This window comes from Macrobrachium nipponense, chromosome 9 (assembly GCF_015104395.2).
Source record: "Macrobrachium nipponense isolate FS-2020 chromosome 9, ASM1510439v2, whole genome shotgun sequence".
NCBI lineage: Eukaryota > Metazoa > Arthropoda > Malacostraca > Decapoda > Palaemonidae > Macrobrachium > Macrobrachium nipponense.
In genome coordinates, this window is record NC_061110.1 from 73,722,106 (window position 1) to 73,738,997 (window position 16,892).

The window sequence follows — 16,892 nt, forward strand, 5'->3', positions numbered from 1 at the left end:
GTCCTGAAAAATGCTCTTCATCGTTTGTTACTCTAGAATGCTCGAAATTTTTCAGTTCTCATATTTGCATACAGAGGACCTTACCTATTTGTATGTATGCATCCGGTAAAATTGCCCCGTCGATTCCATGCATATATTTCAGGATAAAAGCTATCGCCGCTAGAGGAAGTAATAGCTATGGTCAGTTGTAGTAAAATATATATCGGGATGCGACAAATATATGTACGTATACTTGAACTGCAAAGTGCTTTAGTCCGCCGATCTTGCTGGGACTTCTGTGCTTTGGTTCGAATTCTACCGCGGAAGATGAGAACTCCTCCGTCTGTTTCCTACCTTGATTAAGGCTTGTGGCGATAAGAAATCTAAAATGTGCGAGGAGGCCGAGATACATGCACAAGTGGTTTTTCATTTATATGTATATATATCATATATAATATATATAATATACATATATATATAATTTTTTTGTATATACTATATATTTGTAAAAAAAATTAAAAATTATTAAAAGTTATATTATATATATATATGACTATATGTAGTATATATATATATATATATTTCTATATACATATATATATTCTATATATATATATCTATATATATATATTATATATATATATATATGTATATTATTATCTATATATTCTATATATATATAGATATATATATATATATATTATATATTCTCAGTTACACAAAAACACGCACAAATACTCTAGTATTTCATGAAAAAACCGACACATTTTAGATCTAAAATGCTTTTACACTGATTTGTGTCTGAACATACCTAAAGATATAAAACATTGAGTCCATCAACACTTATTCACAATAAAAACAAATAAAAACGGCAAGTGAAAACTAGTCCCGTAATTAATCGAAAGGGTAAAATTATGTAAAATTTATTCAGAAATCCTCAATAAATCCTTTCAGCAATATCCCCACGTGACGTCCCTATTACAACACCGTCGCGATTACGAGATGTAATCGACTTATTATGCAGACGACCCAATAGGGCAGTGGCTGATGGGGCTGAAGAACGGGATGGGGTAGGGGGGGGGGGCTAACGGCCCCTACAAGCCCTATTTCCCTTCTTCACACAGCAACACGAGTTCGCTCCTCTCCCGGCTAAAGGGCTGCTCTGTATTCATAGCGCGCAAGATGGCGAAGGAGGCCGTAATTTCCAATCATTCGAAAATTTCTCCAAGAGACGAAAAACTTACCATTTTTCAGCGGGATACCCTTATATACGAGTATGACTTACACGCCTCGCTAGGTCCGCTCCGAACTGTATACATAAACGAATAAGCAAATAAATGTCAACATATTTGTTTCCTAGAACATCTGTTTTGATACAGGAAGGGCAAAAAGTATTACGTAAAACTTTGGTATTCGTTTGAGAGGATATAGAATTGTTAAAGTTTGGCATCGGTCTGTGACATGTCAACAAAAAATTGGATTTATCAGTTATATATATATATATATATATATATATATATATATATACTATATATAATATATATATATATATATATAATATATATATATATACACACACATATATATATATATATATATATATATACACACACCACACATATATATATATATATTATATATATATATATATATATATATATATATATATATATATAGATGGATAGACAGATAGATAAAACATTTGTTGCTCAACTTAACTATGACTAACCTTTCCTCTCATCCTACCCTCAGTTGTTTATATAACTCGGCTGCTTCCATTCTTCAGCCATCCACAATCCATCCATTGCCCAGTCGTCCTGGGTCCTATTTACCATCATAACCTCACAATGCACACAGACCCTCACCTTTCTTCTCTGCATACTACTTCCAAATTCATTCGGTTCTGTATTTTATTTTTATTTGTGTGTGATCATTAGTAGAGTAGTTTTTGCATACATTATGTGTTTTCCACTTCATTTACAGTTAATTTCTTTACCCAGGTATTTACCAACATACAGTCCTTTCCCTGCCTTTTAGTACATCCCTCCCCCCATGAACATAACAAAACAGCCATAGGGACCTGTCATATATTTATTTGTCTTGGAAGTGTTTTGCAAACAAGCAGTAACTCTCCCGTTTATATATTCTAAAAATACTTCACGTAGCTGTTTCATGACACTTAAGATGCGCATACTTTATTGTCTAATTCTCACACTCTTGTCTAACTCGCACCGATTTGCTCTTGCTAATAAGCTTGACATCTGTCTTGTTTTACATCGGATCGAACCCAGATCTTTCAGTTGGAAAACGAGACCGCTGCCATCCAGGCCACACAAGTCATAAAAGAAGCTGGAACCGAAGTACCACTACCTAATACTAAAGGCCTCACGGTCGAGCTTGGCTCGAGGAACTCTGCTCGATGTGACGTCAGAAGCGGAGAAACTGCGGATAAGGTCCTGATTTTTCCCGCTTCTGACGTCACATCGAGCAAAGTTCGTCGGCCAAAGCTCGACCGTGAGGACGGGGCTTTCTAAAAGACTTTACTTGTGCAGGCTAACTACTGCCTTGCATACCAGCGAGTTTTCCCCAGCTTCCCGGCTCAGCAGTGACCCAATTGACAGCATTTCATTTGAATTATCCTTTCCAGGTGAATGATAGAAATAATAAACTCACAGTCACGTGTGGAACAGAAATAAATTTCTGACTTACATCAAGTGAACCCAGGTCTTTCAATTGAAAGTCCTGGGTTCGATCCTGATGTGAGTCAGAAATCAACACACGTGAGTGTGTGTTGATTATTTACATCTACTGGAAGATACAACGGACATACATTCATACATACATTTTATATATATATATATATATATATATATATATATATATATATATGTGTGTGTGTGTGTGTGTGTTTTACGGTCACTTTGATAAATAACCAGAATGTCTGTCATTATACAAAATGCCCAAATAATTGGGGTCATTTTGAAAAATGACCACGGCTTTGGTCATTTTGCAAAATAACCATTAAACTTGAAAATTTCTTCAACAATGATCAAATTAGCCTTATCAGACTTGTTAAAACAAGAGATGCTGCATTTGCATTCACTGTTGTACACTTCTTTTTTGAAGCATTTGCAGCATCTGTTCAGACATGACTGAGTGCAGCCGCACTTACTGATCCTCTGGCCATGTCCCATCGAATCTGCAGGCTTACTTCCCTATCCTTGTCCCCCTAGATGCTGACCCCTTGACGTGGGTAGGGGGCTTAGGGACCAGCAGCTGGGGCATGATGCCTGGTGGGGGGGTTGGTTTCTCACTGGTCCTTGGGCCCAGCTGCTGATCCACTAATTAGTCAGAACTTTTCTTTCTACTAAAAACATTTCATCTTTCTGCCTTCCTCCCTCTTATAAGGTATGGGTTTCTATGATGATGACTATTGGCTTGGTTTTGGACATGGTTTAGGCTAAATCTTGGGATTTGAAGGAGGGTGAGGATGGACGGCATGCTACCTCACCCGTAGAACTCTAGTACCTGACGTGATCGAGCGAGGGAAAGTTTATTGTCAAACCCTATCTTCAGTGCCGGGTCTGATCGCGACGGACATCATGACGCCTTAGCACTGGAGATAGGGTGTATATCCGGTAATTACCCCTAGGACGACCTAATTAAAGGGATGACCCGTCCTCTAATGTGACTCCATGGTGGGTATGGGGGGAATATCTGGATGAACTATATTTTTCAACGTTATATGGCAACCCCCCCTATTTCGGCTGACGACCCTATGCTTTTGTCAAAGGACTTGTGCACGGAACCCAAACTTCAATAACAATCATGGTCGGGTCCCTATGATCAGGGTAGTACCCCTGGACTGAATGACAGACGGACACAGATGACGACCCAAAGCAATGCGAGTAGATATACCTCCAAGAAAATCTCACAAAAAGCATCTGGCTCCCGTATTGTCACACTGGAACCATATGCCAGGAAGAAAAATAAAAATTATGAAATAGCTCCTGGGGCCTTTGTACCCAATTCCTTTAATAAATACCTTAATTAAAGCTAGAAGGTGACAATATAGACATCTTTCACGTGCATAGGGAAATCGTTAAATGTTGTGGAAGACAGCCAAAAATAACACCGCAGAAATGGAAACATGCTCCTGGTAGAAAGCACCTCCCCAGAGGAAAGTATCAAGTTGATGGGATTGTCAGACCTTGCGGGAGTTACGGTTGAGTGTACTCCCCACTCCAGCCTGAACTCCAGCAAGGGGTTGATTTATGCCCCTCAATTGATGGCTTTCTCTGAGGAGAGACTTTTAACAGAATTCAAAAGATCAGGGTGTAATAAAGGTTGACAGGATGTCAAAGAAGGTTGATAATAACAGAATACCTCAGCCAATACCTTAATATTAACTTTTGAAACCTTAAGACTTCCGGAATGTGTCTTTGCAGCCTGGTATAGGTTTAAGGTAAAGCAGTACATCCCGAGACCCAGAAGGTGTTTCCATTGCCAGCATTTTGGACACACCCTACAATCGTGTCGATCCAAATTGCAAGAAAATCCTGCAGTCTGTGTCAACTGTGGAGAAGATGAGCATGGTATGTGCACCAGGGAACCGAAATGTGTTCACTGTGGTGAGGGACATGCCTCGTCATCTCAGCAGTGTGATATATATTTACTTGAAAAGGAAATACAAGCAATTAGAGTGGTTGAAAGAACAACATTTAAGGAAGCACGAGAGAGAGCCAAAGCAAAGACTGTAAGACCCGGTCTAATTTTGCTACTGTAGTAGCAAATTAAAAAGCCAAAAGAAAGAGACAAATAAAAACACCCAAGTTAAGAGCACAAAAGGAAAATCAAATAAAGAATCATTAAAAAGACATCTACCTGAATCATCTGATCACTTTGATGAGAATATAAAGACAAGGTTCGCTAGAACCAACAGAAAGACCCTAGTGTGGAATTGAAGAAAATTGAAGTGCCAGTTGAGATACACCCTCCACCATCTGCCTCTTTGAGGCAAGGCCAGTGGTTGCTGGTCTGGTGCCAGCTTCTGTTGGTGCCAACTCCTCTTTGGAGGACAAACCAGCAGATGCTGGTCCCCCGGTGCCAGTCCCTCGGCTGGTACTTCTGCCTCATCAGAGGCAGAGCTGGCTACTGCCAGCAGTACAAAGACACTTGAGGTGGTCTCTTTAGAGAACACCTCTGCTCTCTCCATCTCGATAGAGATGGAGAGCGAAGAAACTAAAAAACCCTTCAGTATCAAAAACACTGAAGGAAAAGATGTTGGCTCTACGAAGGCGATAACTCCTCCCAAGAAGCCAACAAAACCTTCATCAAAATGCCTCCCCCTAGTAGAAAAAAAGAACTCTCCCAGTCTTGTAAAAGGAACCACAATGTTGGTCCTAAACGTGAATGAATTCACTTCCATTATTCAGTGGAACTGTCAGGGACTGCGAGCGAAGTATGAGGAAGTGAAGCTTTTAATCTATGAGCACTCTCCTGTAGGGATATGTTTGCAGGAGACCATGCTAGGTGAATATACCCCTTGTCCTAGGGAATATGTTCACTATAGAACTAAATTTGATTTAGAGGTGGGAAATCATGGTGGATCCCTCATCTACATCCGTCGAGATGCTCCACACTAACCAAAGTAAAACTCAAATACTCCACTTCAAGCTGTGGCTGTACGAATTAATTTAAGGAGGCAATATACTATATGTTCCCTTTACATTCCACCCAATAGCCATGTCTCCCAAGAGAACTTAAATACACTTGATGCAGCAACTACCAGAGCCATTTCCTTCTATTGGTGACTTCAACAGTAGACATCCATTGTGGGGAGATGTAACATCAAACCAAAAAGGGAATATGATAGCATCATTAATAGAAAATGAGATATAGGTCTTCTTAATACTGGAGAACCTACCCATTACCACATTCAGACAGGCACCGTCTCCTGCATCGACCTTTCAATATGTAGCTCCAACTGCAGTGTTGATTTTAGTTGGAGAACAAGTGATGACTGGCATACCAGTGACCATTCTCCAATTGTGATCGACACCAATGATGGTCCACCTATCCCGAGATCGCCACGATGGTGCTTAGAGAAAGCAAATTGGAGAAAATTCAAAGACTTGAGCGAGTTGGAGGGGGATGCAAAAGATCTCCCAAGTGTAGATGATGCCATTGATCTACTCAATGGAACATTGCATTACTGCAGGTCTACACTCAATTCCTCGAACTAAGGGACTATTCAGGAGACGGCCAGTACCGTGGTGGTCAGAAGACCTAAGGCTGTTACACCGAGCTACAAGGTCATCATTGACCAGGTGCCGTAGACATCGCACCTTGGACAATGTCATAATTTACAAACAGTGTAGGGCACGATTTCGAAAAGCTATGAAAGCTGCCAGAAGACAAGCATGGGCCGAATATGTATCCTCTATTAACAGCAGAAACACCAGTCTGTAGCATTTGGAAGAAATAAGAAAAATTCAGGGTAAATTTACACCCAATCCTCCTCCAGTACTTAAAGTGAACAATACTCATGTCACTGATGCCACAGAAGTTAGTAATACATTTTCAGAACACTTCGCTCGAGTCTCTGAGAAATCAGATAGTTCCCCAGGACATAATTTTCAGAATGATGGAAGAACAACAGGTACTTGACTTTTCAGCAAAGAAAGCTGAATCATATAATATGCCTTTTTCTGAAAGGGAGTTTGACTCTGCTTTATCTAGGAGCAAGAACACTGCCCCTGGTCCAGATGAGATTCCTTATGAAATGTTTAAACACATTTCGAAGAACACAAAACTTTTTATAATAAGTATTATCAATAGAATATGGGATGAAAGCAGCTACCCTACCATATGGGAATTAGCCACCATGTTACCGTTCCTTAAGCCTGGAAAAGATCCCCTGTGTGCAGCAAGTTACTGCCCCATTGCTTTAACTTGCTGTTTGTGTAAATTGATGGAAAAAATGGTAAATGTAAGACTGATGTGGTATCTAGAGCACAACAATATTCTAACACCTTCTCAGTGTGGTTTTCGAAAATGCACTCTACCCTGGACATCTACTGCAACTTGAAACCTCTGTCTGTGAAGCCTTTGCCTCCAAGCAACATCATGTGACAGTGTTTTTTGATATAGAAAAGGCATATGACACTGCTTGGAGACATGGGATTCTGAAGACTATACATAATAGTGGTCTACGAGGTAAATTACCTTTATTTGTGAAATCCTTTTTACATCGTACGGTATTTAAAGTTAAAGTTGGCAGTACTTTATCAGAGAAAAGGTGCCAAGAAGAAGGTGTTCCCCAGGGCAGTGTTCTCAGTGTAACACTTTTTGCTCTAGCCATAACAGTGTTGCAGCTGTCATTCCAAGAGAGGTTTTAAAGACACTGTTTGTGGATGATTTGTCTATATCCTTTGCTGCCACCCGGATGACTGTAGCAGAAAGAAAGCTACAATTAAACAATAAATAAAATAAAATAGTAAGTGGGCTGAGAACAGGGTTTTAAAATCGCTGTAAGCAAGACTACTGCTGTCCAACTTCTGTCGGATCAGGGGAGTGCATCCTGATCCAGACCTCTATTTGTATGGCCGTAGAATCCCATGTGTAGAACAAGCACACTTCTTAGGCCTAGTTTTTGACAGTAGATTGACTTGGGTCCCCCATATCAACATATAAAAGCAAAGAGCCTAGAAGCTCTACACTCTTGAAGGTGCTTTCTCACACCAGTTGGGTAGCTGATAGAAATCTTTTACTAAGGCTTCATAAATCTTTAATCTTGTCAAAGCTGTCATATGGTTGTGAAAATATATTCTTCAGCTTCTTCATCTAACTTAAAACTTTTAGATTCAGTACATCATTCAGCTATTCGTATAGCCACAGGAGCTTTCCGTTCGTCACAATATCTAGTTTGCTAGTTGATGCAGGAGAGATGCCTCTTGAACTCTATCGCCAGTCATCATTACTTCGGTACTGGTTTAGAGCGCAAAGACTCCCCAAATCTCAGGCATTTGCTGTGGCAAATAGAAATATTTTTAATGGTTTTTATGAAAGTCATCCAAGGTATCCCATTCCTTTTAGCTATAGAATAAAACAAATTTTAGAGGATACAAATATTAACAAATATCCCATTATTCCCTTTGTGTATCCCAGTACTCCTGTCTGGAGGTTACCGGATGTGAAATTCTGCAGGTACTTCAATGGAGCAAAGAGAAATAAATCTGATGAGGAAATAAGGGCAATATTTTTAGAGCATGTATCAGAGCATATAGATACATGTTTTATATTTACTGATGGCTCCAAGTCCAATGCCGGCGTTGGATATGGAGTTTATAGCCAATCTTTTAACGGAAAGAAGAGGTGCACTTCCTTCTATTGCCCTCAAACTTTACAGCTGAATTGTATGGCATCCTAGTAGCACTGGAACATATTGTAACACTCCCAGTGTGTAGCTACACAATATTTTGTGACTCCAAAAAAAGTGCCTTACAGTCCCTGGAAGTCTTTAATACTGATCATCCCTTGGTGTTGAAGATCTTGCAGTGGATCTTCTTGCACCAAAATAGAGGCAGCATTGTTTCATTTTGTTGGGTTCCTGCCCATGTGAACGTATCGGGAAACGAAGAGGCAGACAAGCTAGCCAAATCAGCAGCGCAAACTTTAGTACCGAGAAAATGCCCTGTTCCATATCGTGATACATTTTTTGATATATGGAAATCTGTCCAGTATTAGGGCACTTCAGTGGGACAGAGTAGGCCCCAACAAAATGAAAGAAATTACTAGACAGACACACCCTTGGAAATATGACCTAATACCAAGGAAGTGGGAGGTTGTATTGTGTAGATTGCGTATTGGCCATACGCGTTTAACTCACGGCTATTTGATGGATGGGGAGAATGAGCCATTCTGTGATGATGCTTAGTTTTCCACTGACTTGTTAGGCATTTTCTGGTTTGAGTGTCCAGTTCTAGTGGAACTTAGGAATAATTTTTTAGCTTATAGTAGTGAAGCAGGTGGTAACTATAGCATGCCAAAACTGTTGGGAGAAAGCATGTGTGTTAATAACGTTATCTCTTTTATCAAAGAAGCTGGTCTTCTCAAATATATCTGACAGCTGTGCTGTCTTAGTATATACATTTTTTTTCTTTTTAATAGTTTTACTGTTATGTGGTCAATCAATCAATCTTTTTATCGGAATATTATTTATATTTTTATCAGAAATTTAATTTATTTTTTTAAATAAAATTTATATATCTCTCATAAGATAAGTTATTTTGAATGTTGATAATATATTATAAAAGTTAAAAGATCACATTTAGTATTCGGCGTCGGTGACCCTGGTAGTTGTGACGCCAGATAACTCACAATCAATCAATCAATCAATCAATCCCTATCCTTGTTACTTCTTCGAGTGACATGAGCGATAATTGCCTGAGGCAAATGCTGGGGTCACACATTCACGTATCACGATGGCGTATGCCCACGTATGTGGGTCGTGGGCATCATCGCGTTGAAATGACCTTGAACAGCTGGTAAACAGGACACGGGCTAACGGACGTAAAGCCAGCACCGTAAATTGCGCCGTAAATGTACGCGCAAAGAAAGCAAGGTCGGACGTCTACCTGGAACTTACGCCGATAGTGTAATGTTCTATGTACGTCAACTTCACGTCGTTACCACGCTGTGGGGCTGTAGGGTACAAAATGGCCGGCCTGTAAACTGAGCAGACTGCAAAGTGATGGAACATGCATGAGAGAATGTAAAAATATTGCATTCTGAAAATCCAGGTTGTAAATTCACTTAGGTAGAATTCTGCATGTACTGTAAAATATTGTATATTTTCAACAAATAAAAAAAATTTAAGTCAGACCATTGGCATTCCCAACATCTTGGGCTTCTGACGGACGATGTGGGGCTGGAGGAAGTGGAATATGTTCAATATCCACTTCTCCCTGTCCGTCAGTCGTCTTCCATGTGGCTGTAGGAGTCTTCCACGGGCCGAAAGAAGGTCCTGCAAGAAGATGTGACGTTGATGGTCCCTTCTTTGGTCGTTTTAGGAGGTTCGGCATCTTGAAGGGCGTTGTGGAGAGTACTTGGAGGAAACTGCTGGTCTTGGGAGACGGAAACAACAGCTGACCTGAGGGTGGTTGTTATTGTTGTATTGAGTGCGCCGACCTGACCTTTTATACCACGCTACAGCGTTGCCATGTCATACAGGGTTGTAAATGTGCGAATTGGCTTCCCCATAGGCTACAGCGCAATTAGGAGGCCCACGTGCTTCGCGGCGGAAAGAAAACGACGACGGCGAACAATGCAGGTGACCCTAGCGCCTACCATGCAGTAGTCACCGTGGGTCCCACGTGCAGTGCCTGGAGCTACGTCAGGTGACATTTGGCGTGACCACCCATGACTTGTTTTGAACATTTCAAAACTGGAGCGGGCTACGGCGCCCTAGTGGGTGGAGCTTAGAGCCCAGACGACCCGTCACTGTACGTCTACGATTCTACGCATGTTTTACGTTACATTTATGGTTTACTGACATAAGCTGTTGCCAACTACCAATTTCCGCTCATGCGTGCGTTGATACGTGAATGTGTGACCTTAGCATAAGGCCCCACCGAATCCGTCGCGGAGCGTTGAGTGCGTCCAACACGGCTAAGCGTTTTGTGCGTTTCGATCAACTGTCATAGTTCAAATACGAGTGGCCCCACACGGCGCATGAGCGTGAGTGTTGTCAGGTGCGTTACCAGACTGGACACACAAGGAACAAAACGTTTTGTTTTAGCTGCACTTGGACGTGCATCTCCAAGCTGGGGTCCGCATGAAGGAAGAAATTGTGGTAGACCTACAACAACCTGCATTTAAACCACCTGCCCAACTTGGAGTTATAATCAAATGTGATGATTTGTGGTTATGATAAAAGGATTCAAGTAGTTTTTAAATTATATTCTAATGGATACATTTATGTAAATACCTTTGTTTCAGAAGTTACTGTATCAAAGTGTTCAGTTCACACACAATCTACATATCTTAATTTTTGTATTAAGTAAAATGAAGTGCAACTTTACAAATTTCGAAATCAGTAATCCTTCCCTCAGAGTTACTACAAGTTTCTTACGTTGATACTGATCTTCTGTAATTGATATTCGTGAATTAAGTCAAAGGTTTTTGGCGGCATCTGACAATATTAAAAAAATTGTCTGGACGCTGTCAGAACTTATGAAAGTGTTGCATATTCTCCACTCTTTCCTCGTTCTCAATTTATGTCATGAGTCCAGATTTCCCTACTGTTCAACGCCTCTAATTTGGTTGACAGCAATGAGTCGGAGCAAGACCTCGCTCGTTCCCTTCATGACAGGAAGTGCTGCTGAAGTTTGAACTGTCCGTCTTGTAACCATCACTTGTTTTTCTGGTTGGGCCACTCACGCAGAAGACGGACACGCTCATAGACGGATAGCCATGTTGGACACACACGACGCGCCATGACGGATTCGGTGGGGCCTTAGCCTTAGCTTGCTTCTCCTGTTCTGTTTTTGATTCCCTTTGTTCAGTCTGAATGCTCCAATTCCTATTGCATAAGCAACAGAGCACAGGCTCATCAACATTGTCCTTCACAACTGAACAAGGGCCAGAAGGATGACATGGAATGTTTTGCCCATACCAGTTGTAATTATTGTCTCAGCTTTCAACCCTTCTCCTGCTGCTCCATATTTTGATCCTTCTCATTGGGTAAACATAGTGCTTCTGCAAGCTGTTCCTCTGTCTCCATGCCTTTCATTATTTCTTTTGGTATATTAACTGCAGGAATACCAAGACGAGCCTTTTCTTCATACATGGCTACATAAGGTTATCTGCCAGTTCCAAAATGGAAGCCTGTGTTTTTCTACCACTGAACAAAACGCAGTCCCTGCCACCATTGTGTACATTTTTGCATATTGGTCGTTTTACAAAATGATCGACGATACTAAGTTAATTTGCAAAATAACCAGGCATTTTGTAAAATTACTAATTCCGCAAAATGACCGTAACACAGACACACACAATGTTTGTATGTATGAATGTATGTGTGTTGTATTTTCCAGTAGCAGAAGGCGCTTTCCTCTTGGATGAACCCAAGAATGGAGAGAGCTTGGAAGCAGACTTGAGAAATTTAATTAAGACCATACATGAAAACTGAAACCTAACAGGCATCTTAACTTGGCTTCTTGACATGCAGATTCTACGTGAAGTGGCAGTTTTAACAGAAAAATCGGTCAAATATAATGTTGGACATTTTTATTCCAAATGACCAACGTTCTCCTAAATTAATGACCTGGCTTCTACAGTTGGCCCCCAGACACCAAAATATTTGGGTCTTGATATGACTAGATCTGGTTAAGAGTTAATTTACACTTTCTATTTTATTTTGCATTATTGAAAAAAAAATCGTTCTTTTCTCCCTGAATTCTTTTACTGTATGATTTTTATTACAGTCTATACATGACTCGTATTGGAAAAAAATTGTGACTTCACCCATGCAAAATCTTATACTTTTCTAATGTTTATTAAGAGAACATAAACTGGTGAAACAAAAGACAAAATGCCACCTCTTTTTGGACAGCCCACATAAACCAACAAGGATGTAGTACATATACCAAAAATGTATCACACTACAGTCTCACCCAGATTCACCTCGCCAGATTGAAATTTCAAGGTACCTTTGTCACAGTTGTATGTCGCCTTCTCATGCTCTTAAGTTTAAGAGAACCAAGTAGAGAATGTCTCTGAACTGAACGAGGAAAATTGCGAATCTCTGGGTAACCAGACTTCATCATTTAGACCTCATTGATGAATAAAGAACGTGTTGGTTTCTATGACGCATTGCTGAAAATAACATCGCAATTAATCAAAAAGGATTAGATAGGGTATGTGAATTCCTTTCACTAAGTGAAAGCAGAAGTTGACTGAAATTGCTTTAATCCAGAAATGGATATATTTAGAAGTATAGCAATAATGGAAACTGGATGTGGATGAGGATGCACTTTGCCAGGTACTAATTGATTTCTTTTAAAGGCTGTTGTTCAGACTCGGTATCAGGATGTACTTTTTCACTTATTTTTTGGTCATTATATTTCATATCAGATCCCCTCTTGGATACTTCTCTTGTGAAATAATTTTAATTAGAATTGTTGTATTATATCATGCCAGATTCCTTCTTGCATGCTTCTGTTGGGAAATTTCGTGACGATTTGTTGCCATCTAAAAAAGTCTCAAGTTGAATTTCATTTAGATTAAATCCATACTCATATTTGTCGTGCTTTAACTCTTCTTGTTGGTTTGGTTTGTGCTTGTGTCGTAATTTAATGATAATGAAAAAGCTGGTTAGTTGTATGCTATGGAATGATGATGTAAGGTAGGATGAAATGTGGATATGAAAGAATTTAAGGACAGTACTGATAATTCTATGTAAATAAAGAGAGACATGCATCTACCTAGCTCCAACCACTGCAACCGGATGGCTTGCAGATAGTTGAGGCTCTTGCGCATAGAGAGCTTGGTCAAGTTTTTGTTTCTCTGTGAAATATAGTGAACTGAAGTATACACTCATGTGGCAGAGATTGGTCGGCAAAATGTTGGAACTGAATATCCATAATGGAGTTTACAAGTCTTTTTTTAGCTATTTTTAAAAAGTGATTAACATAAATATAATTGGTGCTGCTAAATGCACTGTTGTTTAAAATCTTGGTTATAGCTTATGTTTAAAACTTTGTTTTATGCTAATTCGTTCTAGCATAATGTTAGAAAGAACAGAAGAATCGGAAAGTGTTAGATAATATGTGCCTTTTCTTTGTGTATTTACAGGTAACTCACCATGACTGTTCCCTTAAAGAAAATCTAGGCCGGCGCTGCCTTCAACCTTCATGGTGACTCCTATGATGCACTACCTATTATAAGCCGATGCCACCTTCAGCACCAAGACATTTGGCGCCAGTTATTATGCTCTTCAACCTTTAGTATCGCAAATGTAAGTGAATAATTGTATTTGCTCCATTAACAGCGCCACTTCATTTTATTGCCGATGAACTGTGGTCAGTGAAAGAAATTAATCCCAGCCCAGTTTTGTCCAAATATGTGGTTACCTAACGGACAGGCTGACAGACACCGCAGTTTTGTTCTGGATCCGACTTCCTTATTATTTGTTTATGCGGTGAACTTTAAACTTATTCCATGACGCAAATAGTATTAGGTAAAAGGGGAGGAGATGTATTTTGTTACAAGAGAATATTTCAGTAGAATAAAAAAGGAGTTACAAAATGACGTGAAATTTCGGCGGTGCCGTGAAGGTGTGAGATATAAGGTCAGAATTCATACATGAAGAAACTGTAATTGACAGGATTAGCAAGCATACCCATCCCCAGAAAGAATGCAGTTCAAGAGATAGGTCTGAACAAAAGTGTGAACCTCAAAACATTACTGTAGACCATATAACATGGAAAATATTTCTTATGTCATTGTCCTATTACCAAATTGACAAGCGATGCGTAAAATCATTTTACTAAATCAAAGTTAAGCCAGTAAGTTTATTAAAACTGTCGAACTACTGACGATCTAAAATTGCCCCATTAATATAAAAATGTTAAGTGTGCAAGGAAAAGAAAAATATTCGTTTTTCGTTTAATGGTTACAGGAGTGACTGGTGAAAGCATTCTCATTGTTTGGAATGGAAACTTGGCTGGGACAAAGAAACCAAAAAATTTGTTATGTTCAGTAGATGGAGTAATTGCAGTTGTGTAACAATTTAGAAAGGCTATATTATCATGGGCAAGAAACACAAAGGAGTGTATTTGATACTTGTACACTTGTAGAGCATGCAGGGCCTTTGCATGAATAATTAGGTTAGGTTAGGTTATAATAAGCATAACTAAAGATAAGATAATACCAAACTGCCAAACTAACTTGAACATTCTCCTTCCGACGCGAAAACAAAAGCAAAAAATTCCAATGTATCTGTTTCATTCATCACAAAAAAAAAAAACAACAACAACGGGTCTCATGGGTTCATTGAAGAAGAAACCCGACTTTTCTTCATACACTAGAGGATAATGGGTTGTTCATTTTTGCTAAATTAGTAATGACGATTACGGGGTTGCATTTTCATTGCAGTTACCCGAGAAATTGTCTCTGTTGAATTAATTCGAAATAAACTACATTGCTCGTTCAAACAATACAGGCTCTGGTATAAGGCAATCAATTTCGCATTGACATGAGAAACGTAACAGCAAACTTTAATTGGGGGAGAATAGAACTGAACTGAAGTAGGAATGTTATACTCACACTTTTCAAACCTAACAATACTCTTCAGTTTGTTTAAAACTACGCAAATATTTTGAGAGTCTTTAAACTAAGGACCAACTTGTGGGAACAGTAATGAATTGGAGTACTTGGGTGCTATAGCACATTTTTGTCTACTTAAATCTTTATAAGAATTGTTGCGTTTGTTTTTAGTTTTCATTTTAATAAATCAGTAAATTTCCCAAGTGATGTCTGCTAGACCCCATGGCTAAAATCATTTTGGATGTATGAATAGATCCTAAAACAGCAGCTCGTCCCCTTGATTTCACGAAAAATGGAAGTAGGTAATTTGCTTGGTATCTCTTAGATGAAAATGCAAAAGACTTTTTATAAAACACTGTAATATAATTTATTTAGTTACGAAATGAGAAAGGCTACTGGCATTAAAACCTCTGGAGCCACAGCAACTTTGCGGGAGAGAGAAGACAAATTTAATTACATAGTTTATGCAGTCTTGATCTAGTTTTTATTACAATGCTGAGAAGTTGTTGAGGATATTGCCGCTGTGGGTTAATTATACTCGTAAATTAATAACAGTTTTGAAAGATTCATAATTGTTGCCACAGTGAATTGGAAGCAATCAAATAGCAGTAAAAAGGAATCAGATCCAGTTAATTGTTTCCTTTCTGCATACTGGCTCTCAAAACCTACTTGACAACATAAGAACCTTAGAAATATAATCTTCAACAACTTTTAGGCAGCAAAAGACGGATGAAGTTTAGTTTGTGGTTACTTCCCTTTGAAACAGGCACATAACTATATTAGTTCAGGAAACAGGCTCATAACTATATTAGTTCAGTCTTCGCAAAATACTGATTAGACAAAGATTTCGGCAGATTTCTTATTAAGTAAAAGTTTTAAGGCCAGCGTTTAAAAAAAAAAAAAAAAAACAATCTTGATACTTTCCACCCAGATAGTGTTAGGTTGCTTAGGATCGATTTCCTTTACTTAACTTGCGGAAAACTGTTGGAAAGTATGCAGGATGACAGATTTAAGACAGAAGAATGTCAACCAAAGACTAGGTCTTTGAAGGGGCCAGCTTATCCTTAGGATAGTAAACTTTTCGATCATTAGCAGCCATTAAGGAACGGATAGTAGATGCAAATTCAATTAATCTATTGCTGGCTTTTGTCATGGTCCATCTAGATGGAGGCTTGGGTCATTCTCTCACTTTTGTGTCAAAATTGTTACCAAATATTTCTTTAAAAAAAAAAAAAAAACATTTACATAAAATTTGCTCAACAGTGATTTCGCGTAAGTTCTGATAGTTTGCCTGAGATTGGTCGCATTGCCACTAAGCTGCATTTAGCCTGTTTATCAAGGTATGCCCTTTTATACAAATAGTCATACTGATGCTTATCATTTCTCGAGATATTTGATATATTTTCTTAGACAGAACTGGTTGAATTTTTTTTTAATTGCCATATAATTTACTGACACAGTGAGGTTTAGCATCCATAAAGGTTTTCTTTATGACACAATTGTTTGATAATTTTCACAAGTTGGCAGGCCTTAACTGTTACAAAAAATACTTTTAGAATTAGACCCAGTCCACATCAATGGAA

General features: G+C 39.0%; 1 long non-coding RNA gene across 1 annotated transcript in view; it reads left to right on the forward strand.

The window, feature by feature from the left end:
• Window positions 1-14,977, forward strand: part of LOC135218402 (uncharacterized) — a 26,829-nt gene extending 11,852 nt beyond the window's left edge. Inside the window, exon 3 of the long non-coding RNA XR_010315312.1 lies at window positions 13,837-14,977. This is a non-coding gene — a long non-coding RNA (uncharacterized LOC135218402). The remainder of the gene's footprint in view (window positions 1-13,836) is intronic.
• The last annotated feature ends 1,915 nt before the right edge of the window (window positions 14,978-16,892 follow it).